Genomic DNA, 26917 nt, shown 5'->3' with positions numbered 1-26917 from the left:
TCTAACAATAAGTGAGACAAAAAGTAAGTTGACGACGATATTGAGGTAGCCTCAAGTTTAAAGTATCCTTGTACACTGAGAGAAAAAATCGTACTTTCTACAGGAATATTTTACAGGAATGTTCAGTAAAGTATAATACACGGAAGTCTCCTGTAAAATTTGCGATTTTCTCTGTAGATTTAAAAGGAAACAAAACTGTGATTGGAAATCACAGCTAATTTCTGTAGAAAATACAGTTGAATGTTGTAACTACAGGAAAGTTTATAGTAGTTTTAGCAGGTACAGATTCTGTATTTTCAAATATCAGTTGGATCCTGCAGAAAATACGGTTCACTTTCGTAAAATTATTTTAGAGGTGGAAGAGCTGTATATATTACTGGAACCATTAGATTTTACAGGAATTTTCTGCAAAGCATAATAATCGGGAGTCTCCTGTAAAATATGCGACTTTACCTGTAGATTTAAAAGGAAAAAAACTGTGATTGGAAATCACAGCTAGTTTCTGTAGAAAAAACAGTTGACTGTATTAACTACAGGAACGTATATAGTAGTTTTAGCGGGGAGAAGTTCTGTATTTTCAAATATCAGTTGGTTCCTGCAGAAAATACGGTTCACTTTCGTAAAATTGTTTTATAGGTTGAATAGCTGTATATATTACTGGAACCGTTAAATTTTACCGGAATGTTCTCTAAATTACAATATACGGAAGTCTCCTGTGACATTTGAGTTTTACTCTGTAGATTTAAAATGAAACAAAATAGTGATTTGAAATCGCGGTGAACTTCTGTACAAAACCGATTTGACTGTAGTAACTTTATAACGTTTATAGAAGTTTTAAGCAGGTTCTTCTGTATTTTCAAATAATCTCTTGACTTACAGCAAATATACAGCAAACTTTCGTATATTTTTTTCTCTTAAAGAGCTGTATATCATAATTCACTTGTAAAATCAGTGGCACAAGCAAAACTAAATCATAGGAGAAATTGATTGAATCATTTCAAATATAGAAAATCACATCAAATCATATCGTAATCAAGTGAATTACGATGAAATTACCCTAATATTGCGTGAAATGATGGGAATTACCATTAAATCTTCGAAACCACGTCTAATTTGCCTTTCTCTTTGCATAAACTTCTCTGAAATATTGTATGCAATTTAAAAAATAAGGGTCTGAAAATGGTTTACACTATAAATCAGAATATATGCATATGGTTTAAAAATGGAATTGGTAAAAATAACCCATAAATGGTTCTAATATTAGACATGAAATTCTGGCGTTCTAATAATAGACATGAAATTCTGGCGTTCTAATAATAGACATGAAATTCTAACGTTCTAATATTAGACATGAAATTCTAGCGTTCTAATATTTGACATGAAATTGTAACGTTCTAATATTTGACATGAAATTGTAACGTTCTAATATTAGACATGAAATTCTAACGTTCTAATATTAGGCATGAAATTCTAACGTTCTAATATTAGGCATGAAATTCTAACGTTCTAATAATAGGCATGCAATTCTAACGTTCTAATAATAGGCATGCAATTCTAACGTTCTAATAATAGGCATGAAATTCTAACGTTCTAATATTAGGCATGAAATTCTAACGTTCTAATATTAGGCATGAAATTCCAACGTTCTAATATTAGGCATGAAATTCTAACGTTCTTATATTAGGCATGAAATTCTAACGTTCTAATATTAGGCATGAAATTCTAACGTTCTAATATTAGGCATGAAATTCTAACGTTCTAATATTAGGCATGAAATTCTAACGTTCTATTATTAGGCATGAAATTCTAACGTTCTAATATTAGACATGAAATTCTAACGTTCTAATATTAGACATGAAATCCTAACGTTTTAGTATCAGTAACCTTTTAATTTAAACCCGTAATCCGTCAATGTTCTAATGATAGAGGTACGTCTGAAATGTTCTGCTATTAGAAGCTATATCTAATGTTCTAACATAAGACATAAGTCTATTTATTTTGTGTTTTATTCCCCTAGTCCTCAATATTCTAATAAAAAAAATTAATGTGCATATAGGGAATCTGAGGGTGATTATAATAGCGAATTAAAGTGTAGCTATCTTTTTTTATTGCACTGGACCTACAAGCACAAAGAGGATTCTTAATATCTCTATTGAGAAAACCACCATCTCACTATTTACAATCGAAAGGTCTGAGAGTTAAATTGACGTTTGAATATCGACTATAGCTCTTTATAAATACATCACAACACCGTTCCCGGATGGGCTCGAACCACTAACCTATTGGTTAACAGCCGAACGCGCTAACCATTGAGCCACGGAAGTTCAGAAATTAAATGGTTGTCACGTATTGTGGAAAAGTTATGACCTTTTACGCTACATCTGAGACCCCACAACACCTCTCCCGGGTGGGCTCGTACCACCAACCTTTCGATTAACAGCTGATCGCGCTAATCATTGCGCACGGAAGCCCAAAAATTCAATGTTCGACAGGTATTGTGGAAAAACTCTGACATTTTATGTTACATTTGAGACGTCACAACACCGCTCCCGGGAGGGCTCAAACCACCAGTCTTTTGAATAGCAGCTGAACGCGCTAACCATTGCGCCACGGAAGCCCAAAAATTAAATGGTCGTCATGTATTTTGGAAAAACCTTGACTTTTAACGTCACATCTGAGACGTCAATATACCGCTCCCGGATGGGCTCGAACCACCAACCTATTGGTTAACAGCTGAACGCGCTAACCATTGAGCCACGGAAGCTCAGAAATTAAATGGTTGTCACGTATTGTGGAAAAGTTTTGACTTTTTACGCTACATCTGAGACCCCACAACACCTCTCCCGGGTGGGCTCGAACCTTCAACCTTTCGATTAACAGCTGAACGCGCTAATCATTGCGTCACGGAAACCCAAAAATTAAATGTTCGTCAGGTATTGTGGAAAAACTCTGACATTTTACGTTACATCTGAGACCTCACAACACCGCTCCCGGATGGGGTCGAACCACCAACCTATTGGTTAACAGCCGAACGCGCTAACCATTGAGCCACGGAAGCCCAAAGTTAAATGCTCGTCAGGTATTGTGTAAAAACCTTGACTTTTTACGTCACATCTGAGACCTCACAACACCGCTCCCGGATGGGCTCGAACCACCAACCTATTGGTTAACAGCCGAACGCGCTAACCATTGAGCCACGGAAGCTCAGAAATTAAATGGTTGTCACGTATTGTGGAAAAGTTTTGACTTTTTACGCTACATCTGAGACCCCACAACACCTCTCCCGGGTGGGCTCGAACCTTCAACCTTTCGATTAACAGCTGAACGCGCTTATCATTGCGCCACGGAAGCCCAAAAATTAAATGTTCGTCAGGTATTGTGGAAAAACTCTGACATTTTATGTTACATTTGAGACGTCACAACACCGCTCCCGGGAGGGCTCAAACCACCAGTTTTTTGAATAGCAGCTGAACGCGATAACCATTGCGCCACGGAAGCTCAGAAATTAAATGGTTGTCACGTATTGTGGAAAAGTTTTGACTTTTTACGCTACATCTGAGACGTCACAACACCGCTCCCGGATGGTCTCGAACCACCAACCTATTGGTTAACAGCCGAACGCGCTAACCATTGAGCCACGGAAGCCCAAAGTTAAATGCTCGTCAGGTATTGTGTAAAAACCTTGACTTTTTACGTCACATCTGAGACCTCACAACACCGCTCCCGGATGGGCTCGAACCACCAACCTATTGGTTAACAGCCGAACGCGCTAACCATTGAGCCACGGAAGCTCAGAAATTAAATGGTTGTCACGTATTGTGGAAAAGTTTTGACTTTTTACGCTACATCTGAGACCCCACAACACCTCTCCCGGGTGGGCTCGAACCTTCAACCTTTCGATTGACAGCTGAACGCGCTAATCATTGCGCCACGGAAGCCCAAAAATTAAATGTTCGTCAGGTATTGTGGAAAAACTCTGACATTTTACGTTACATCTGAGACCTCACAACACCGCTCCCGGATGGGCTCGAACCACCAACCTATTGGTTAACAGCCGAACGCGCTAACCATTGCGCCACGGAAGCCCAAAAATTAAATGGTCGTCAGGTGTTGTGGAAAAAACCTTGACTTTTTACGTCACATCTGAGACGTCACAACACCGCTCCCGGATGGGCTCGAGCCACACAACTATTGGTTAACAGCCGAACGCGCTAACCTTTGAGCCACGGAAGCTCAGAAATTAAATGGTTGTCAGGTATTGTGGATAAGTTATGACTTTTTACGTTACATCTGAGACCCTACAACACCTCTTCCGGTTGGGCTCGAACCACCAACCTTTCGGTTAACAGCCGAACGCGCTAACCATTGCGCCAAGGAAGCCCAAAAATTTAATGGTCGTCAGGTATTGTGGCAAAACTTTGGCTTTCTACGTTACATTTGAGATCCTACACCAACCGCTCCCGGGTGGGCTCGAACCACCAACCTATTGGTTAACAGCCGAACGCGCTAACCATTGAGCCACGGAAGCTCAGAAATTAAATGGTTGTCACGTATTGTGGATAAGTTTTGACTTTTTACGCTACATCTGAGACCCCACAACACCTCTTCCGGGTGCGCTTGAACCACCAGCCTTTCGATTAACAGTTGAACGCGCTAATAATTGCGCCACGGAAGCCCAAAAATTAAATGTTCGTCAGGTATTGTGGAAAAACTCTGACATTTTACGTTACATCCGAGACGTCACAACACCGCTCCCGGATGGGCTCGAACCACCAACCTTTCGGTTAACAGCTGAACGCGCTGACCATTGCGCCACGGAAGCCCAAAAATTAAATGGTCGTCAGTTATTGTGGAAAAATTTTGGCTTTCAACGTTACATTTGAGATCCCAAAACACCGCTCCCGGGTGGGCTCGAACCACCAACCTATTTGTTAGCAGCCGAATTCGCTAACCATTGAGCCACGGAAGCTCAGATTTTAAATGGTCGTCAGGTGTTGTGGAAAAAACCTTGACTTTTTACGTCACATCTGAGACGTCTCAACACCGCTCCCGGATGGGCTCGAACCACACACCTATTTGTTAACAGCCGATCGCGCTAACCTTTGAGCCACGGAAGCTCAGAAATTAAATGGTTGTCAGGTATTGTTGATAAGTTATGACTTTTTACGTTACATCTGAGACCCTACAACACCTCTCCCGGGTGGGCTCGAACCTTCAACCTTTCGATTAACAGCTGAACGCGCTAATCATTGCGCCACGGAAGCCCAAAAATTAAATGTTCGTCAGGTATTGTGGAAAAACTCTGACATTTTACGTTACAACTGAGACCTCACAACACCGCTCCCGGATGGGCTCGAACCACCAACCTATTGGTTAACAGCCGAACGCGCTAACCATTGCGCCACGGAAGCCCAAAATTTAAATGGTCGTCAGATGTTGTGGAAAAAACCTTGACTTTTTACGTCACATCTGAGACGTCATAACACCGCTCCCGGATGGGCTCGAACCACACACCTATTGGTTAACAGCCGAACGCGCTATTCTTTAAGCCACGGAAGCTCAGAAATTAAATGGTTGTCAGGTATTGTAGATTAGTTATGACTTTTTACGTTACATCTGAGACCCTACAACACCTCTTCCGGTTGGGCTCGAACCACCAACCTTTCGGTTAACAGCCGAACGCACTAACAATTGCGCCAAGGAAGCCCAAAAATTTAATGGTCGTCAGGTATTGTGGCAAAACTTTGGCTTTCTACGTTACATTTGAGATCCCACACCACCGCTTCCGGGTGGGCTCGAACCACCAACCTATTGGTTAACAGCCGAACGCGCTAACCATTGAGCCACGAAAGCTCAGAAATTAAATGGTTGTCACGTATTGTGGATAAGTTTTGACTTTTTACGCTACATCTGAGACCCCACAACACCTCTTCCGGGTGGGCTTGAACCACCAGCCTTTCGATTAACAGTTGAACGCGCTAATAATTGCGCCAAGGAAGCCCAAAAATTAAATGTTCGTCAGGTATTGTGGAAAAGCTCTGACATTTTACGTTACATCTGAGACGTCACAACACCGCTCCCGGATGGGCTCGAACCACCAACCTTTCGGTTAACAGCCGAACGCGCTAACCATTGCGCCAAGGAAGCCCAAAAATTAAATGTTCGTCAGGTATTGTGGAAAAACCTTGACTTTTTACGTCACTTCTGAGACCTGACAACACCGCTCCCGGATGGGCTCGAACCACCAACCTATTGGTTAACAGCCGAACGCGCTAACCATTGAGCCACGGAAGCTCAGAAATTAAATGGTCGTCACGTATTGTGGAAAAACTTTGGCTTTCTACGTTACATTTGAGATCCCACAACACCGCTCCCGGATGGGCTCGAACCACCAACCTATTGGTTAACAGCCGAACGCGCTAACCATTGCGCCACGGAAGCACAAAAGCTAAATGCCCGTCAGGTATTGTGCAAAAACCATGACTTTTTACGTCACATCTGAGACCTCACAACACCGCTCCCGGATGGGCTCGAACCACCATCCTATTGGTTAACAGCCGAACGCACTAACCATTGTGCCACGGAAGCCCAAAAGTTAAATGCTCGTCAGGTATTGTGTAAAAACCTTGACTTTTTACGTCACATCTGAGACCTCACAACACCGCTCCCGGATGGGCTCGAACCACCAACCTATTGGTTAACAGCCGAACGCGCTAACCATTGCGCCACGGAAGCCCAAAAGTTAAACGCTCGTCAGGTATTATGTAAAAACCTTGATTTTTTACGTCACATCTGAGACCTCACAACACCGCTCCCGGATGGGGTCGAACCACCACCCTATGGGTTAACAGCCGAACGCGCTAACCATTGCGCCACGGAAGCCAAAAAATTAAATGTTCGTCAGGGATTGTGGAAAAACTCTGACATTTTACGTTACATCTGAGACGTCACAACACCGCTCCCGGGAGGGCTCAACGATTTTGAAAATGTTATTAAAAATCGAGGTACATTTTTAATTATTGTTCAATCGAGATGAAATCTCTTTCAATGAGTGTTTTATAGGGAATTAAGCTGAATTCGGTCAAACATTTCTCCATAAAAAAATGCATTCAAAAGTGTACCGAAAAAATCGCATGTTTTTCTTCTTCAAGATACAAAATCCGTCACAACGATTTCTTATTGAAAAATTGAATTTTAACAGTTTTTTGAATGAATATCGTTACATTTGCTTGAATTAAAGCAAAAAGTATAAAAATAATGGTTTCAGTGGTTATATTTGAAAATAGTGAAGAAATACTCAAAATATGCTTCTTTGGCCGTGAAACGTCGATTTTGAAAATGTTATTAAAAATCGAGGTACATTTTTATTTATTGTTCAATCGAGATGAAATCACTTTTAATGAGTGTTTTATAGGGAATTAAGCTGAATTCGGTCAAAAATTTCTCCAGAAAAAAATGCATTCAAAAAAGTACCGAAAAAATCGCATGTTTTTCTTCTTCAAGATACAAAATCCGTGACAACGATTTCTTATTGAAAAATTTAATTTTAACAGTTTTTTGATTGAATATCGTTACATTTGCTTGAATTAAAGCAAAAAGTATAAAAATAATGGTTTCAGTGAACATATTTGAAAATAGTGAAGAAATACTCAAAGTATGCTTCTTTGGCCGTGAAACGTCGATTTTGAAAATGTTATTAAAAATCGAGGTAAATTTTTAATTATTGTTCAATCGAGATGAAATCACTTTCAATGAGTGTTTTATAGGGAATTAAACAGAATTCGGTCAAAAATTTCTCCAGAAAAAAATGCATTCAAAAAAGTACCGAAAAAATCGCATGTTTTTCTTCTTCAAGATACAAAATCCGTGACAACGATTTCTTATTGAAAAATTTAATTTTAACAGTTTTTTGGTTGAATATCGTTACATTTGCTTGAATTAAAGCAAAAAGTATAAAAATAATGGTTTCAGTGAATATATTTGTAAATAGTGAAGAAATACTCAAAATATGCTTCGTTGGCGGTGAAACGTCGATTTTGAAAATGTTATTAAAAATCGAGGTACATTTTTAATTATTGTTCAATCGAGATGAAATCACTTTTAATGAGTGTTTTATAGGGAATTAAGCTGAATTCGGTCAAACATTTCTCCAGAAAAAAATGCATTTAAAAGTGTACCGAAAAAATCGCATGTTTTTTCTCTTCAAGATACAAAATCCGTTACAACGATTTCTTATTTAAAATTGAATTTTAACAGGTTGTTGAATGAATATCGTTACATTTGCTTGAATTAACGCAAAAATTACAAAAATAATGGTTTCAGTGGTTATATTTGAAAATAGTGAAGAAATACTCAAAATGTTTTTCTTTGGCCGAGTTACGTCGATTTTGAAAATGTTATTAAAAATCGAGGTACATTTTTATTTATTGTTCAATCGAGATGAAATCTCTTTCAATGAGTGTTTTATAGGGAATTAAGCTGAATTCGGTCAAACATTTCTCCATAAAAAAATGCATTCAAAAGTGTACCGAAAAAATCGCATGTTTTTCTTCTTCAAGATACAAAATCCGTCACAACGATTTCTTATTGAAAAATTGAATTTTAACAGTTTTTTGAATGAATATCGTTACATTTGCTTGAATTAAAGCAAAAAGTATAAAAATAATGGTTTCAGTGGTTATATTTGAAAATAGTGAAGAAATACTCAAAATATGCTTCTTTGGCCGTGAAACGTCGATTTTGAAAATGTTATTAAAAATCGAGGTACATTTTTATTTATTGTTCAATCGAGATGAAATCACTTTTAATGAGTGTTTTATAGGGAATTAAGCTGAATTCGGTCAAAAATTTCTCCAGAAAAAAATGCATTCAAAAAAGTACCGAAAAAATCGCATGTTTTTCTTCTTCAAGATACAAAATCCGTGACAACGATTTCTTATTGAAAAATTTAATTTTAACAGTTTTTTGATTGAATATCGTTACATTTGCTTGAATTAAAGCAAAAAGTATAAAAATAATGGTTTCAGTGAACATATTTGAAAATAGTGAAGAAATACTCAAAGTATGCTTCTTTGGCCGTGAAACGTCGATTTTGAAAATGTTATTAAAAATCGAGGTAAATTTTTAATTATTGTTCAATCGAGATGAAATCACTTTCAATGAGTGTTTTATAGGGAATTAAACAGAATTCGGTCAAAAATTTCTCCAGAAAAAAATGCATTCAAAAAAGTACCGAAAAAATCGCATGTTTTTCTTCTTCAAGATACAAAATCCGTGACAACGATTTCTTATTGAAAAATTTAATTTTAACAGTTTTTTGGTTGAATATCGTTACATTTGCTTGAATTAAAGCAAAAAGTATAAAAATAATGGTTTCAGTGAATATATTTGTAAATAGTGAAGAAATACTCAAAATATGCTTCGTTGGCGGTGAAACGTCGATTTTGAAAATGTTATTAAAAATCGAGGTACATTTTTAATTATTGTTCAATCGAGATGAAATCACTTTTAATGAGTGTTTTATAGGGAATTAAGCTGAATTCGGTCAAACATTTCTCCAGAAAAAAATGCATTTAAAAGTGTACCGAAAAAATCGCATGTTTTTTCTCTTCAAGATACAAAATCCGTTACAACGATTTCTTATTTAAAATTGAATTTTAACAGGTTGTTGAATGAATATCGTTACATTTGCTTGAATTAACGCAAAAATTACAAAAATAATGGTTTCAGTGGTTATATTTGAAAATAGTGAAGAAATACTCAAAATGTTTTTCTTTGGCCGAGTTACGTCGATTTTGAAAATGTTATTAAAAATCGAGGTACATTTTTATTTATTGTTCAATCGAGATGAAATCACTTTTAATGAGTGTTTTATAGGGAATTAAGCTGAATTCGGTCAAAAATTTCTCCAGAAAAAAATGCATTCAAAAAAGTACCGAAAAAATCGCATGTTTTTCTTCTTCAAGACACAAAATCCGTGAATACGATTTCTTATTGAAAATTGAATTTTAACAGTTTTTTGAATGAATATCGTTACATTTGCTTGAATTAAAGCAAAAAGTATAAAAATAATGGTTTCAGTGAATATATTTGTAAATAGTGAAGAAATACTCAAAATATGCTTCGTTGGCGGTGAAACGTCGATTTTGAAAATGTTATTAAAAATCGAGGTACATTTTTAATTATTGTTCAATCGAGATGAAATCACTTTTAATGAGTGTTTTATAGGGAATTAAGCTGAATTTGGTCAAACATTTCTCCAGAAAAAAATGCATTTAAAAGTGTACCGAAAAAATCGCATGTTTTTTCTCTTCAAGATACAAAATCCGTTACAACGATTTCTTATTTAAAATTGAATTTTAACAGGTTGTTGAATGAATATCGTTACATTTGCTTGAATTAACGCAAAAATTACAAAAATAATGGTTTCAGTGGTTATATTTGAAAATAGTGAAGAAATACTCAAAATGTTTTTCTTTGGCCGAGTTACGTCGATTTTGAAAATGTTATTAAAAATCGAGGTACATTTTTATTTATTGTTCAATCGAGATGAAATCACTTTTAATGAGTGTTTTATAGGGAATTAAGCTGAATTCGGTCAAAAATTTCTCCAGAAAAAAATGCATTCAAAAAAGTACCGAAAAAATCGCATGTTTTTCTTCTTCAAGATACAAAATCCGTGACAACGATTTCTTATTGAAAAATTTAATTTTAACAGTTTTTTGATTGAATATCGTTACATTTGCTTGAATTAAAGCAAAAAGTATAAAAATAATGGTTTCAGTGAACATATTTGAAAATAGTGAAGAAATACTCAAAGTATGCTTCTTTGGCCGTGAAACGTCGATTTTGAAAATGTTATTAAAAATCGAGGTAAATTTTTAATTATTGTTCAATCGAGATGAAATCACTTTCAATGAGTGTTTTATAGGGAATTAAACAGAATTCGGTCAAAAATTTCTCGAGAAAAAAATGCATTCAAAAAAGTACCGAAAAAATCGCATGTTTTTCTTCTTCAAGATACAAAATCCGTGACAACGATTTCCTATTGAAAAATTTAATTTTAACAGTTTTTTGATTGAATATCGTTACATTTGCTTGAATTAAAGCAAAAAGTATAAAAATAATGGTTTCAGTGAATATATTTGTAAATAGTGAAGAAATACTCAAAATATGCTTCGTTGGCGGTGAAACGTCGATTTTGAAAATGTTATTAAAAATCGAGGTACATTTTTAATTATTGTTCAATCGAGATGAAATCACTTTTATTGAGTGTTTTAGAGGGAATTAAGCTGAATTCGGTCAAACATTTCTCCAGAAAAAAATGCATTCAAAAAAGTACCGAAAAAATCGCATGTTTTTCTTCTTCAAGATACAAAATCCGTGACAACGATTTCTTATTGAAAAATTTAATTTTAACAGTTTTTTGATTGAATATCGTTACATTTGCTTGAATTAAAGCAAAAAGTATAAAAATAATGGTTTCAGTGAACATATTTGAAAATAGTGAAGAAATACTCAAAGTATGCTTCTTTGGCCGTGAAACGTCGATTTTGAAAATGTTATTAAAATCGAGGTAAATTTTTAATTATTGTTCAATCGAGATGAAATCACTTTCAATGAGTGTTTTATAGGGAATTAAACAGAATTCGGTCAAAAATTTCTCCAGAAAAAAATGCATTCAAAAAAGTACCGAAAAAATCGCATGTTTTTCTTCTTCAAGATACAAAATCCGTGACAACGATTTCTTATTGAAAAATTTAATTTTAACAGTTTTTTGGTTGAATATCGTTACATTTGCTTGAATTAAAGCAAAAAGTATAAAAATAATGGTTTCAGTGAATATATTTGTAAATAGTGAAGAAATACTCAAAATATGCTTCGTTGGCGGTGAAACGTCGATTTTGAAAATGTTATTAAAAATCGAGGTACATTTTTAATTATTGTTCAATCGAGATGAAATCACTTTTAATGAGTGTTTTATAGGGAATTAAGCTGAATTCGGTCAAACATTTCTCCAGAAAAAAATGCATTTAAAAGTGTACCGAAAAAATCGCATGTTTTTTCTCTTCAAGATACAAAATCCGTTACAACGATTTCTTATTTAAAATTGAATTTTAACAGGTTGTTGAATGAATATCGTTACATTTGCTTGAATTAACGCAAAAATTACAAAAATAATGGTTTCAGTGGTTATATTTGAAAATAGTGAAGAAATACTCAAAATGTTTTTCTTTGGCCGAGTTACGTCGATTTTGAAAATGTTATTAAAAATCGAGGTACATTTTTATTTATTGTTCAATCGAGATGAAATCACTTTTAATGAGTGTTTTATAGGGAATTAAGCTGAATTCGGTCAAAAATTTCTCCAGAAAAAAATGCATTCAAAAAAGTACCGAAAAAATCGCATGTTTTTCTTCTTCAAGACACAAAATCCGTGAATACGATTTCTTATTGAAAATTGAATTTTAACAGTTTTTTGAATGAATATCGTTACATTTGCTTGAATTAAAGCAAAAAGTATAAAAATAATGGTTTCAGTGAATATATTTGTAAATAGTGAAGAAATACTCAAAATATGCTTCGTTGGCGGTGAAACGTCGATTTTGAAAATGTTATTAAAAATCGAGGTACATTTTTAATTATTGTTCAATCGAGATGAAATCACTTTTAATGAGTGTTTTATAGGGAATTAAGCTGAATTCGGTCAAACATTTCTCCAGAAAAAAATGCATTTAAAAGTGTACCGAAAAAATCGCATGTTTTTTCTCTTCAAGATACAAAATCCGTTACAACGATTTCTTATTTAAAATTGAATTTTAACAGGTTGTTGAATGAATATCGTTACATTTGCTTGAATTAACGCAAAAATTACAAAAATAATGGTTTCAGTGGTTATATTTGAAAATAGTGAAGAAATACTCAAAATGTTTTTCTTTGGCCGAGTTACGTCGATTTTGAAAATGTTATTAAAAATCGAGGTACATTTTTATTTATTGTTCAATCGAGATGAAATCACTTTTAATGAGTGTTTTATAGGGAATTAAGCTGAATTCGGTCAAAAATTTCTCCAGAAAAAAATGCATTCAAAAAAGTACCGAAAAAATCGCATGTTTTTCTTCTTCAAGATACAAAATCCGTGACAACGATTTCTTATTGAAAAATTTAATTTTAACAGTTTTTTGATTGAATATCGTTACATTTGCTTGAATTAAAGCAAAAAGTATAAAAATAATGGTTTCAGTGAACATATTTGAAAATAGTGAAGAAATACTCAAAGTATGCTTCTTTGGCCGTGAAACGTCGATTTTGAAAATGTTATTAAAAATCGAGGTAAATTTTTAATTATTGTTCAATCGAGATGAAATCACTTTCAATGAGTGTTTTATAGGGAATTAAACAGAATTCGGTCAAAAATTTCTCGAGAAAAAAATGCATTCAAAAAAGTACCGAAAAAATCGCATGTTTTTCTTCTTCAAGATACAAAATCCGTGACAACGATTTCCTATTGAAAAATTTAATTTTAACAGTTTTTTGATTGAATATCGTTACATTTGCTTGAATTAAAGCAAAAAGTATAAAAATAATGGTTTCAGTGAATATATTTGTAAATAGTGAAGAAATACTCAAAATATGCTTCGTTGGCGGTGAAACGTCGATTTTGAAAATGTTATTAAAAATCGAGGTACATTTTTAATTATTGTTCAATCGAGATGAAATCACTTTTATTGAGTGTTTTAGAGGGAATTAAGCTGAATTCGGTCAAACATTTCTCCAGAAAAAAATGCATTCAAAAAAGTACCGAAAAAATCGCATGTTTTTCTTCTTCAAGATACAAAATCCGTGACAACGATTTCTTATTGAAAAATTTAATTTTAACAGTTTTTTGATTGAATATCGTTACATTTGCTTGAATTAAAGCAAAAAGTATAAAAATAATGGTTTCAGTGAACATATTTGAAAATAGTGAAGAAATACTCAAAGTATGCTTCTTTGGCCGTGAAACGTCGATTTTGAAAATGTTATTAAAATCGAGGTAAATTTTTAATTATTGTTCAATCGAGATGAAATCACTTTCAATGAGTGTTTTATAGGGAATTAAACAGAATTCGGTCAAAAATTTCTCCAGAAAAAAATGCATTCAAAAAAGTACCGAAAAAATCGCATGTTTTTCTTCTTCAAGATACAAAATCCGTGACAACGATTTCTTATTGAAAAATTTAATTTTAACAGTTTTTTGGTTGAATATCGTTACATTTGCTTGAATTAAAGCAAAAAGTATAAAAATAATGGTTTCAGTGAATATATTTGTAAATAGTGAAGAAATACTCAAAATATGCTTCGTTGGCGGTGAAACGTCGATTTTGAAAATGTTATTAAAAATCGAGGTACATTTTTAATTATTGTTCAATCGAGATGAAATCACTTTTAATGAGTGTTTTATAGGGAATTAAGCTGAATTCGGTCAAACATTTCTCCAGAAAAAAATGCATTTAAAAGTGTACCGAAAAAATCGCATGTTTTTTCTCTTCAAGATACAAAATCCGTTACAACGATTTCTTATTTAAAATTGAATTTTAACAGGTTGTTGAATGAATATCGTTACATTTGCTTGAATTAACGCAAAAATTACAAAAATAATGGTTTCAGTGGTTATATTTGAAAATAGTGAAGAAATACTCAAAATGTTTTTCTTTGGCCGAGTTACGTCGATTTTGAAAATGTTATTAAAAATCGAGGTACATTTTTATTTATTGTTCAATCGAGATGAAATCACTTTTAATGAGTGTTTTATAGGGAATTAAGCTGAATTCGGTCAAAAATTTCTCCAGAAAAAAATGCATTCAAAAAAGTACCGAAAAAATCGCATGTTTTTCTTCTTCAAGACACAAAATCCGTGAATACGATTTCTTATTGAAAATTGAATTTTAACAGTTTTTTGAATGAATATCGTTACATTTGCTTGAATTAAAGCAAAAAGTATAAAAATAATGGTTTCAGTGAATATATTTGTAAATAGTGAAGAAATACTCAAAATATGCTTCGTTGGCGGTGAAACGTCGATTTTGAAAATGTTATTAAAAATCGAGGTACATTTTTAATTATTGTTCAATCGAGATGAAATCACTTTTAATGAGTGTTTTATAGGGAATTAAGCTGAATTCGGTCAAACATTTCTCCAGAAAAAAATGCATTTAAAAGTGTACCGAAAAAATCGCATGTTTTTTCTCTTCAAGATACAAAATCCGTTACAACGATTTCTTATTTAAAATTGAATTTTAACAGGTTGTTGAATGAATATCGTTACATTTGCTTGAATTAACGCAAAAATTACAAAAATAATGGTTTCAGTGGTTATATTTGAAAATAGTGAAGAAATACTCAAAATGTTTTTCTTTGGCCGAGTTACGTCGATTTTGAAAATGTTATTAAAAATCGAGGTACATTTTTATTTATTGTTCAATCGAGATGAAATCACTTTTAATGAGTGTTTTATAGGGAATTAAGCTGAATTCGGTCAAAAATTTCTCCAGAAAAAAATGCATTCAAAAAAGTACCGAAAAAATCGCATGTTTTTCTTCTTCAAGATACAAAATCCGTGACAACGATTTCTTATTGAAAAATTTAATTTTAACAGTTTTTTGATTGAATATCGTTACATTTGCTTGAATTAAAGCAAAAAGTATAAAAATAATGGTTTCAGTGAACATATTTGAAAATAGTGAAGAAATACTCAAAGTATGCTTCTTTGGCCGTGAAACGTCGATTTTGAAAATGTTATTAAAAATCGAGGTAAATTTTTAATTATTGTTCAATCGAGATGAAATCACTTTCAATGAGTGTTTTATAGGGAATTAAACAGAATTCGGTCAAAAATTTCTCGAGAAAAAAATGCATTCAAAAAAGTACCGAAAAAATCGCATGTTTTTCTTCTTCAAGATACAAAATCCGTGACAACGATTTCCTATTGAAAAATTTAATTTTAACAGTTTTTTGATTGAATATCGTTACATTTGCTTGAATTAAAGCAAAAAGTATAAAAATAATGGTTTCAGTGAATATATTTGTAAATAGTGAAGAAATACTCAAAATATGCTTCGTTGGCGGTGAAACGTCGATTTTGAAAATGTTATTAAAAATCGAGGTACATTTTTAATTATTGTTCAATCGAGATGAAATCACTTTTATTGAGTGTTTTAGAGGGAATTAAGCTGAATTCGGTCAAACATTTCTCCAGAAAAAAATGCATTCAAAAAAGTACCGAAAAAATCGCATGTTTTTCTTCTTCAAGATACAAAATCCGTGACAACGATTTCTTATTGAAAAATTTAATTTTAACAGTTTTTTGATTGAATATCGTTACATTTGCTTGAATTAAAGCAAAAAGTATAAAAATAATGGTTTCAGTGAACATATTTGAAAATAGTGAAGAAATACTCAAAGTATGCTTCTTTGGCCGTGAAACGTCGATTTTGAAAATGTTATTAAAATCGAGGTAAATTTTTAATTATTGTTCAATCGAGATGAAATCACTTTCAATGAGTGTTTTATAGGGAATTAAACAGAATTCGGTCAAAAATTTCTCCAGAAAAAAATGCATTCAAAAAAGTACCGAAAAAATCGCATGTTTTTCTTCTTCAAGATACAAAATCCGTGACAACGATTTCTTATTGAAAAATTTAATTTTAACAGTTTTTTGGTTGAATATCGTTACATTGCTTGAATTAAAGCAAAAAGTATAAAAATAATGGATTCAATGAATATATTTGAAAATAGAGAAGAACTACTCAAAATATGCTTCTTTGGCCGTGAAACGCCGATTTTGAAAATGTTATTAAAAATCGAGGTAAATTTTTAATTATGTTCAATCGAGATGAAATCACTTTTTATGGGTGTTTTATAGGGAATTAAGCTGAATTCGGTCAAACATTTCTCCAGAAAAAAATGCATTCAAAAGTGTACCGAAAAAATCGCATGTTTTTCTTCTTCAAGATACAAAATCCGTGACAACGATTTCTTATTGAAAAATTTAATTTTAACAGTTTTTTTAAAGAATATCGTTACATTTGCTTGAATTAAAGCAAAAGGTATAAAAATAATGGTTTCAGTGGTTATATTTGAAAATAGTGAAGAAATACTCAAAGTGGTCTCCCTCCCAAGTACTGACTGCGCTCGACGCTTCTTAACTTCGGTTATCGGACGAGAACCGGTGTATTCAGCGTGTTATGGCCGTTTCTCGAGAGTGCTAGTTAATAATTTGAATTAAATTAACTTTCATCTTTATAAAACAATAACAAAAAGAAGATATGTTTGCTTTTTTCATATTTGGTGGAATTTGAAAGAGGAAACAAAAGTGAAAAAGCCGACGGCACGCAGTATTCCCAAGTACTGTATGCGCTCGACGCTGCTTAACTTCGGTTATCGGACGAGAACCGGTGTATTCAGCGTGATATGGCCGTTGCCGAGAGTGCTAGGTAATAATTCGAATTTAAATTAAGTGAGACAAATTAACCATCATCTTTTTAAAACAATAACAAAAAGAAAATAAGTTTGCTTTTTTCAAATCTACTGGAATTTAAAAGAGGAAAAAAAAGTGAAAAAGCCAACGGCACGCAGTGTTCCTAAGTGGTCTCCCTCCCAAGTAGTGACTGCGCTCGACGCTGCTTAACTTCGGTTATCGGACGAGAACCGGTGTATTCAGCGTGATATGGCCGTTGCCGAGAGTGCTAGTTAATAATTTGAATTTAATTAACTTTCATCTTTATAAAACAATAACAAAATGAAGATATGTGTGCTTTTTTCAAATCGGGTGGAATTTAAAAGAGGAAACAATAGTGAAAAACCAACGGCACGCAATATTCCCAAGTACTGACTGCGCTCGACGCTGCTAACGTCGGCGATCGGACGAGAACCGGTGTTCTCAGCGTGATATGGCCGTTTCCGAGAGTGCTAGTTAAAAATTCGAATTTAAATTAAGTGAGACAAATTAACCCTCATCTTTCTAAAACAATAACAAAAAGAAGATATGTTTGCTTTTTTCATATCTATTGGAATTTAAAAGAGGAAAAAAAAGTGAAAAAGCTAACGGCACGCAGTGTTCCTAAGTGGTCGCCCTCCCAAATACTGACTGCGCTCGACGCTGCTTAACTTCGGTTATCGTACGAGAACCGGTGTATTCAGCGTGTTATGGCCGTTGCCGATAGTGCTAGTTAATAATTTGAATTAAATTAACTTTCATCTTTATAAAACAATAACAAAAAAAGATATGTGTGCTTTTTTCAATTCGGGTGGAATTTAAAAGAGGAAACAAAAGTGAAAAACCAACGGCACGCAATATTCCCAAGTACTGACTGCGCTCGACGCTGCTAACGTCGGCGATCGGACGAGAACCGGTGTTCTCAGCGTGATATGGCCGTTTCCGAGAGTGCTAGTTAAAAATTCGAATTTAAATTAAGTGAGACAAATTAACCCTCATCTTTATAAAACATTAACAAAAAGAAAATATGTTTGCTTTTTTCATATCGGGTGGAATTTAAAAGAGGAAACAAAAGTGAAAAAGCCAACGGCACGCAGTATTCCCAAGTACTGACTGCGCTCGACGCTGCTAACGTCGGCGATCGGACGAGAACCGGTGTTCTCAGCGTGATATGGCCGTTGCCGAGAGTGCTAGTTAATAATTCGAATTTAAATTAAGTGAGACAAATTAACCTTCATCATTTTAAAACAATAACAAAATGAAAACATGTTTGCTTTTTTCATATCTATTAAAATTTAAAAGAGGAAAAAAAAAGTGAAAAAGCCAACGGCACGCAGTGTTCCTAAGTGGTCTCCCTCCCAAGTAGTGACTGCGCTCGACGCTGCTTAACATCGGTTATCGGACGAGAACCGCTGTATTCAGCGTGATATATCCGTTGCCGAGAGTGCTGGTTAATAATTTTAATTTAATTAACTTTCATCTTTATAAAACAATAACAAAAAGAAGATATGTTTGCTTTTGTCATATCGGGTGGAATTTAAAAGAGGAAACAAAAGTGAAAAAGCCAACGGCACGCTGTATTCCCAAGTACTGACTGCGCTCGACGCTGCTAACGTCGGCGATCGGACGAGAACCGTTGTTCTCAGCGTGATATGGCCGTTGCCGAGAGTGCTAGATAATAATTCGAATTTAAATTAAGTGAGACAAATTAACCTTCATCTTTTTAAAACAATAACAAAAAGAAAATATGTTTGCTTTTTTCATATCTATTGGAATTTAAAAGAGGAAAAAAAAAGAATCAACCATTTAAATTCTGAGCTTCCGTGGCTCAATGGTTAGCGCGTTCGCCTGTTAACCAATAGGTTGGTGGTTCGAGCCCATCCGGGAGCGGTGTTGTGACGTCTCAGTTGTAGCGTAAAAAGTCAAAACTTTTCCACAATACGTGACAACCATTTAATTTCTGAGCTTCCGTGGCTGAATGGTTAGCGCGTTCGGCTGTTAACCAATAGGTTGGTGGTTAGAGCCCATCCGGGAGCGGTGTTGTGAGATCTCAGATGTAACGTAAAATGTCAGAGTTTTTCCACAATACCTGACGAACATTTAATTTTTGGGCTTCCGTGGCGCAATTATTAGCGCGTTCAACTGTTAATTGAAAGGCTGGTGGTTCAGGCCCACCCGGAAGAGGTGTTGTGGGGTCTCAGATGTAGCGTAAAAAGTCAAAACTTATCCACAATACGTGACAACCATTTAATTTCTGAGCTTCCGTGGCTCAATGGTTAGCGCGTTCGGCTGTTAACCAATAGGTTGGTGGTTCGAGCCCACCCGGGAGCGGTGGTGTAGGATCTCAAATGTAACGTAGAAAGCCAAAGTTTTGCCACAATACCTGACGACCATTAAATTTTTGGGCTTCCTTGGCGCAATGGTTAGCGCGTTCGGCTGTTAACCGAAAGGTTGGTGGTTCGAGCCCAACCGGAAGAGGTGTTGTAGGGTCACACATGTAACGTAAAAAGTCATAACTCATCCACAATACCTGACAACCATTTAATTTCTGAGCTTCAGTGGCTCAAAGGTTAGCGCGTTCGGCTGTTAACCAATAGGTGTGTGGTTCGAGCCCATCCAGGAGCGGTTTTGTGACGTCTCAGATGTGACGTAAAAAGTCAAGGTTTTTTCCACAACACCTGACGACCATTTAATTTTTGGTCTTCCGTGGCGCAATGGTTAGCGCGTTCGGCTGTTAACCAATAGGTTGGTGGTTCGAGCCCATCCGGGAGCGGTGTTGTGAGGTCTCAGATGTAACGTAAAATGTCAGAGTTTTTCCACAATACCTGACGAACATTTAATTTTTGGGCTTCCGTGGCGCAATGATTAGCGCGTTCAGCTGTTAACCGAAAGGTTGGTGGTTCGAGCCCATCCGGGAGCGGTGTTGTGACGTCTCATATGTAACGTAAAATGTCAAAACTTTTCCACAATATGTGACAACCACTTAAATTCTGAGCTTCCGTGGCTCAATGGTTAGCGAATTCGGCTATTAACCAATAGGTTGGTGGTTCGAGCCCACCCGGGAGCGGTATTTTGGAATCTCAAATGTAACGTTGAAAGCCAAAATTTTTCCACAATACCTGACGACCATTTAATTTTTGGGCTTCCGTGGCGCAATGGTCAGCGCGTTCAGCTGTTAACCGAAAGGTTGGTGGTTCGAGCCCATCCGGGAGCGGTGTTGTGACGTCTCAGATGTAACGTAAAATGTCAGAGTTTTTCCACAATACCTGACGAACATTGAATTTTTGGGCTTCCGTGGCGCAATGGTTAGCGCGTTCAGCTGTTAATCGAAAGGTTGGTGGTTCGAGCCCACCCGGGAGAGGTGTTGTGGGGTCTCAGATGTAGCGTAAAAAGTCAAAACGTTTCCACAATACGTGACAACCATTTAATTTCTGAGCCTCCGTGGCTCAATGGTTAGCGCGTTCGGCTGTTAACCAATAGGTTAGTGGTTCGAGCCCACCCGGGAGCGGCGTTGTGGGATCTCAAATGTAACGTAGAAAGCCAAAGTTTTTCCACAATACCTGACGATCATTTAATTTTTGGGCTTCCGTGGCGCAATGGTTAGGGCGTTCGGCTGTTAACCAATAGGTTGGTGGTTCGAGCCCTCCCGGGCGCAGTGTTGTGGGATCTCAAACGTAACGTAGAAAGCCAAAGTTTTTCCACAATACCTGACGACCATTTAATTTTTGGGCTTCCGTGGCGCAATGATTAGCGCGTTCAGCTGTTAATCGAAAGGTTGAAGGTTCGAGCCCACCCGGGAGAGGTGTTGTGGGGTCTCAGATGTAGCGTAAAAATTCAAAACTTTTCCACAATACGTGACAACCATTTAAGTTTGAGCTTCCGTGGCTCAATGGTTAGCGCTTTCGGCTGTTAACCAATAGGTTGGTGGTTCGAGCCCATCCGGGAGCGGTGTTGTGAGGTCTCAGATGTGACGTAAAAAGTCAAGGTTTTTACACAATACCTGACGAGCATTTAATTTTTGGGCTTCCGTGGCGCAATGGTTAGCGCGTTCAGCAGTTAACAAATAGGTTAGTGGTTCGAGCCCACCCGGGAGCGGCGTTGTGGGATCTCAAACGTAACGTAGAAAGCCAAAGTTTTTCCACAATACCTGACGACCATTTAATTTTTGGGCTTCCGTGGCGCAATGGTTAGCGCGTTCAGCTGTTAATCGAAAGGTTGGTGGTTCGAGCCCACCCGGGAGAGGTGTTGTGGGGTCTCAGATGTAGCGTAAAAAGTCAAAACGTTTCCACAATACGTGACAACCATTTAATTTCTGAGCCTCCGTGGCTCAATGGTTAGCGCGTTCGGCTGTTAACCAATAGGTTAGTGGTTCGAGCCCACCCGGGAGCGGCGTTGTGGGATCTCAAATGTAACGTAGAAAGCTAAAGTTTTTTTTAATTATCCGAACATTTGTGTCAAGGTCACATTATTTACATCCCCGTATCTCTGGTAGAACCAGAGTTACGAGCCTCCAGAATTTAGTCTAATGGATTTCCTATGAGGGGTTTGTTTGTTTACGATTAGCTTAATTACTCGACTACTGTCTGTCGTAGCCCTAATTCTTAGTATGTCTAGATGGGGGACAAATTGGTCTATAACATACTCAAAGGACATCCCCGTATCTCCAGTAGAAACAGAGTTACGAGCCTGCAAAGTTTATTTTCAAAAATCAAAAGTAACCTTCTAACAATAAGTGAGACAAAAAGTAAGTTGACGACGATATTGAGGTAGCCTCAAGTTTAAAGTATCCTTGTATGGGGAGCAAACAGTACTATAGCATATCCAAAGGAGATCCCAGTATCTCTTGTAGAACAAGAGTTATGAGCCTCCAAAGTTTAGTGCAAAAATCATAAGTAACATAATAAAAATAAGTGAGACGATACCAAGTTGACGAACATTTTGCTTAATATCTCGGCCCCTGTTTGTCGTAGCTCAATGTTTTTAGTATGGTTAGATGGGGGACAATTTGGACTATAACATATCCTAAGGACATCCCGTATCTCTAGTAAACACAGAGTTATGGGCCTGCAAAGCATAGTCTAATGCATTTCCTTTGGACGGGTTGTTTGTTTACGTTTAGCTTAATTACTCGGCCCCTGTTTTTCGTAGCTCAATGTTTTTAGTATGGTTAGATGGGGGACAAATTGGACTATAACATACTCAAAGGACATCCCCGTATCTACAGTAGAAACAGATTTACGAGCCTGCAAAATATAGTCTAATGCATTTTCTATGGAGGGGTTTGTTTGTTCACGTATTGCTTAATTACTTGACCCTGTTCTTTCGATTAAAAATAATAACATATCTTTAGTGTAGCGGTTATCGCATCCGCCTCACTCCCGGAAGGCCACAGGTTCGAAACCGCGAGGTTTTTTTTTTTGCTTGGAACATGCAAAGACCTTTATAATTATCCGAACATTTGTGTCAAGGTCACATTATTTACATCCCCGTATCTCTGGTAGAACCAGAGTTACGAGCCTCCAGAATTTAGTCTAATGTATTTCCTATGGAGGGGTTTGTTTGTTTACGATTAGCTTAATTACTCGACTACTGTTTGTCGTAGCCCTAATTCTAAGTATGGCTAGATGGGGGACAAATTGGTCTATAACATACTCAAAGGACATCCCCGTATCTCCAGTAGAAACAGAGTTATGAGCCTGCAAAGTTTATTTTCAAAAATCAAAAGTAACCTTCTAACAATAAGTGAGACAAAAAGTAAGTTGACGACGATATTGAGGTAGCCTCAAGTTTAAAGTATCCTTGTATGGGGAGCAAAGAGTACTATAACATATCCAAAGGAGATCCCAGTATCTCTTGTAGAACAAGAGTTATGAGCCTCCAAAGTTTAGTGCAAAAATCATAAGTAACATAATAAAAATAAGTGAGACGATACCAAGTTGACGAACATTTTGCTTAATATCTCGGCCCCTGTTTGTCCTAGCTCAATGTTTTTAGTATGGTTAGATGGGGGACAATTTGGACTATAACATATCCTAAGGACATCCCCGTATCTCTAGTAAACACAGAGTTATGGGCCTGCAAAGCATAGTCTAAGGCATTTCCTTTGGACGGGTTGTTTGTTTACGTTTAGCTTAATTACTCGGCCCCTGTTTTTCGTAGCTCAATGTTTTTAGTATGGTTAGATGGGGGACAAATTGGAATATAACATACTCAAAGGACATCGCCGTATCTACAGTAGAAACAGAGTTACGAGCCTGCAAAGTATACTCTAATGCATTTTCTATGGAGGGGTTTGTTTGTTCATGTATTGCTTAATTACTTGACCCTGTTCTTTCGATTAAAAATAATAACATATCTTTAGTGTAGCGGTTATCGCATCCGCCTCACTCCCGGAAGGCCACAGGTTCGAAACCGCGAAGTTTTTTTTTATAATTATCCGAACATTTGTGTCAAGGTCACATTATTTACATCCCCGTATCTCTGGTAGAACCAGAGTTACGAGCCTCCAGAATTTAGTCTAATGTATTTCCTATGGACGGGTTGTTTGTTTACGTTTAGCTTAATTACTCGGCCCCTGCTGTTCGTAGCTCAATGTTTTTAGTATGGTTAGATGGGGGACAAATTGGAATATAACATACTCAAAGGACATCGCCGTATCTACAGTAGAAACAGAGTTACGAGCATGCAAAGTATAGTCTAATGCATTTTCTATGGAGGGGTTTGTTTCTTCATGTATTGCTTAATTACTTGACCCTGTTCTTTCGATTAAAAATAATAACATATCTTTAGTGTAGCGGTTATCGCATCCGCCTCACTCCCGGAAGGCCACAGGTTCGAAACCGCGAAGTTTTTTTTTATAATTATCCGAACATTTGTGTCAAGGTCACATTATTTACATCCCCGTATCTCTGGTAGAACCAGAGTTACGAGCCTCCAGAATTTAGTCTAATGTATTTCCTATGGACGGGTTGTTTGTTTACGTTTAGCTTAATTACTCGGCCCCTGCTGTTCGTAGCTCAATGTTTTTAGTATGGTTAGATGGGGGACAAATTGGAATATAACATACTCAAAGGACATCGCCGTATCTACAGTAGAAACAGAGTTACGAGCATGCAAAGTATAGTCTAATGCATTTTCTATGGAGGGGTTTGTTTCTTCATGTATTGCTTAATTACTTGACCCTGTTCTTTCGATTAAAAATAATAACATATCTTTAGTGTAGCGGTTATCGCATCCGCCTCACTCCCGGAAGGCCACAGGTTCGAAACCGCGAAGTTTTTTTTTATAATTATCCGAACATTTTTGTCAAGGTCACATTATTTACATCCCCGTATCTCTGGTAGAACCAGAGTTACGAGCCTCCAGAATTTAGTCTAATGTATTTCCTATGGACGGGTTGTTTGTTTACGTTTAGCTTAATTACTCGGCCCCTGTTTTTCGTAGCTCAATGTTTTTAGTATGGTTAGATGGGGGACAAATTGGAATATAACATACTCAAAGGACATCGCCGTATCTACAGTAGAAACAGAGTTACGAGCCTGCAAAGTATACTCTAATGCATTTTCTATGGAGGGGTTTGTTTGTTCATGTATTGCTTAATTACTTGACCCTGTTCTTTCGATTAAAAATAATAACATATCTTTAGTGTAGCGGTTATCGCATCCGCCTCACTCCCGGAAGGCCACAGGTTCGAAACCGCGAAGTTTTTTTTTATAATTATCCGAACATTTGTGTCAAGGTCACATTATTTACATCCCCGTATCTCTGGTAGAACCAGAGTTACGAGCCTCCAGAATTTAGTCTAATGTATTTCCTATGGACGGGTTGTTTGTTTACGTTTAGCTTAATTACTCGGCCCCTGCTGTTCGTAGCTCAATGTTTTTAGTATGGTTAGATGGGGGACAAATTGGAATATAACATACTCAAAGGACATCGCCGTATCTACAGTAGAAACAGAGTTACGAGCATGCAAAGTATAGTCTAATGCATTTTCTATGGAGGGGTTTGTTTCTTCATGTATTGCTTAATTACTTGACCCTGTTCTTTCGATTAAAAATAATAACATATCTTTAGTGTAGCGGTTATCGCATCCGCCTCACTCCCGGAAGGCCACAGGTTCGAAACCGCGAAGTTTTTTTTTATAATTATCCGAACATTTGTGTCAAGGTCACATTATTTACATCCCCGTATCTCTGGTAGAACCAGAGTTACGAGCCTCCAGAATTTAGTCTAATGTATTTCCTATGGACGGGTTGTTTGTTTACGTTTAGCTTAATTACTCGGCCCCTGCTGTTCGTAGCTCAATGTTTTTAGTATGGTTAGATGGGGGACAAATTGGAATATAACATACTCAAAGGACATCGCCGTATCTACAGTAGAAACAGAGTTACGAGCATGCAAAGTATAGTCTAATGCATTTTCTATGGAGGGGTTTGTTTCTTCATGTATTGCTTAATTACTTGACCCTGTTCTTTCGATTAAAAATAATAACATATCTTTAGTGTAGCGGTTATCGCATCCGCCTCACTCCCGGAAGGCCACAGGTTCGAAACCGCGAAGTTTTTTTTTATAATTATCCGAACATTTTTGTCAAGGTCACATTATTTACATCCCCGTATCTCTGGTAGAACCAGAGTTACGAGCCTCCAGAATTTAGTCTAATGTATTTCCTATGGACGGGTTGTTTGTTTACGTTTAGCTTAATTACTCGGCCCCTGTTTTTCGTAGCTCAATGTTTTTAGTATGGTTAGATGGGGGACAAATTGGAATATAACATACTCAAAGGACATCGCCGTATCTACAGTAGAAACAGAGTTACGAGCCTGCAAAGTATACTCTAATGCATTTTCTATGGAGGGGTTTGTTTGTTCATGTATTGCTTAATTACTTGACCCTGTTCTTTCGATTAAAAATAATAACATATCTTTAGTGTAGCGGTTATCGCATCCGCCTCACTCCCGGAAGGCCACAGGTTCGAAACCGCGAAGTTTTTTTTTATAATTATCCGAACATTTGTGTCAAGGTCACATTATTTACATCCCCGTATCTCTGGTAGAACCAGAGTTACGAGCCTCCAGAATTTAGTCTAATGTATTTCCTATGGACGGGTTGTTTGTTTACGTTTAGCTTAATTACTCGGCCCCTGCTGTTCGTAGCTCAATGTTTTTAGTATGGTTAGATGGGGGACAAATTGGAATATAACATACTCAAAGGACATCGCCGTATCTACAGTAGAAACAGAGTTACGAGCATGCAAAGTATAGTCTAATGCATTTTCTATGGAGGGGTTTGTTTCTTCATGTATTGCTTAATTACTTGACCCTGTTCTTTCGATTAAAAATAATAACATATCTTTAGTGTAGCGGTTATCGCATCCGCCTCACTCCCGGAAGGCCACAGGTTCGAAACCGCGAAGTTTTTTTTTATAATTATCCGAACATT

General features: G+C 36.2%; 3 pseudogenes; all 3 read right to left on the bottom strand.

Moving 5' to 3' along the window:
* Nucleotides 1–17600: 17600 nt before the first annotated feature.
* On the bottom strand, nucleotides 17601–17719 carry LOC149582468 (5S ribosomal RNA; annotated as a pseudogene).
* A 360-nt stretch (nucleotides 17720–18079) lies between these two features.
* Nucleotides 18080–18198, bottom strand: LOC149582467 (5S ribosomal RNA; annotated as a pseudogene).
* Nucleotides 18199–18797: 599 nt separating this feature from the next.
* LOC149582466 (5S ribosomal RNA) lies at nucleotides 18798–18916 on the bottom strand (annotated as a pseudogene).
* Nucleotides 18917–26917: the final 8001 nt, after the last annotated feature.

The sequence above is a fragment of the Phalangium opilio genome, unplaced genomic scaffold (assembly GCF_054372755.1).
Source record: "Phalangium opilio isolate 3A_F unplaced genomic scaffold, DU_Popi_V2 ptg001675l_1, whole genome shotgun sequence".
Classification (NCBI taxonomy): Eukaryota; Metazoa; Arthropoda; class Arachnida; order Opiliones; family Phalangiidae; genus Phalangium; species Phalangium opilio.
The sequence above is the reverse complement of the archived record's forward strand: the minus strand, read 5'-3'. Positions and strand labels throughout refer to the sequence as shown.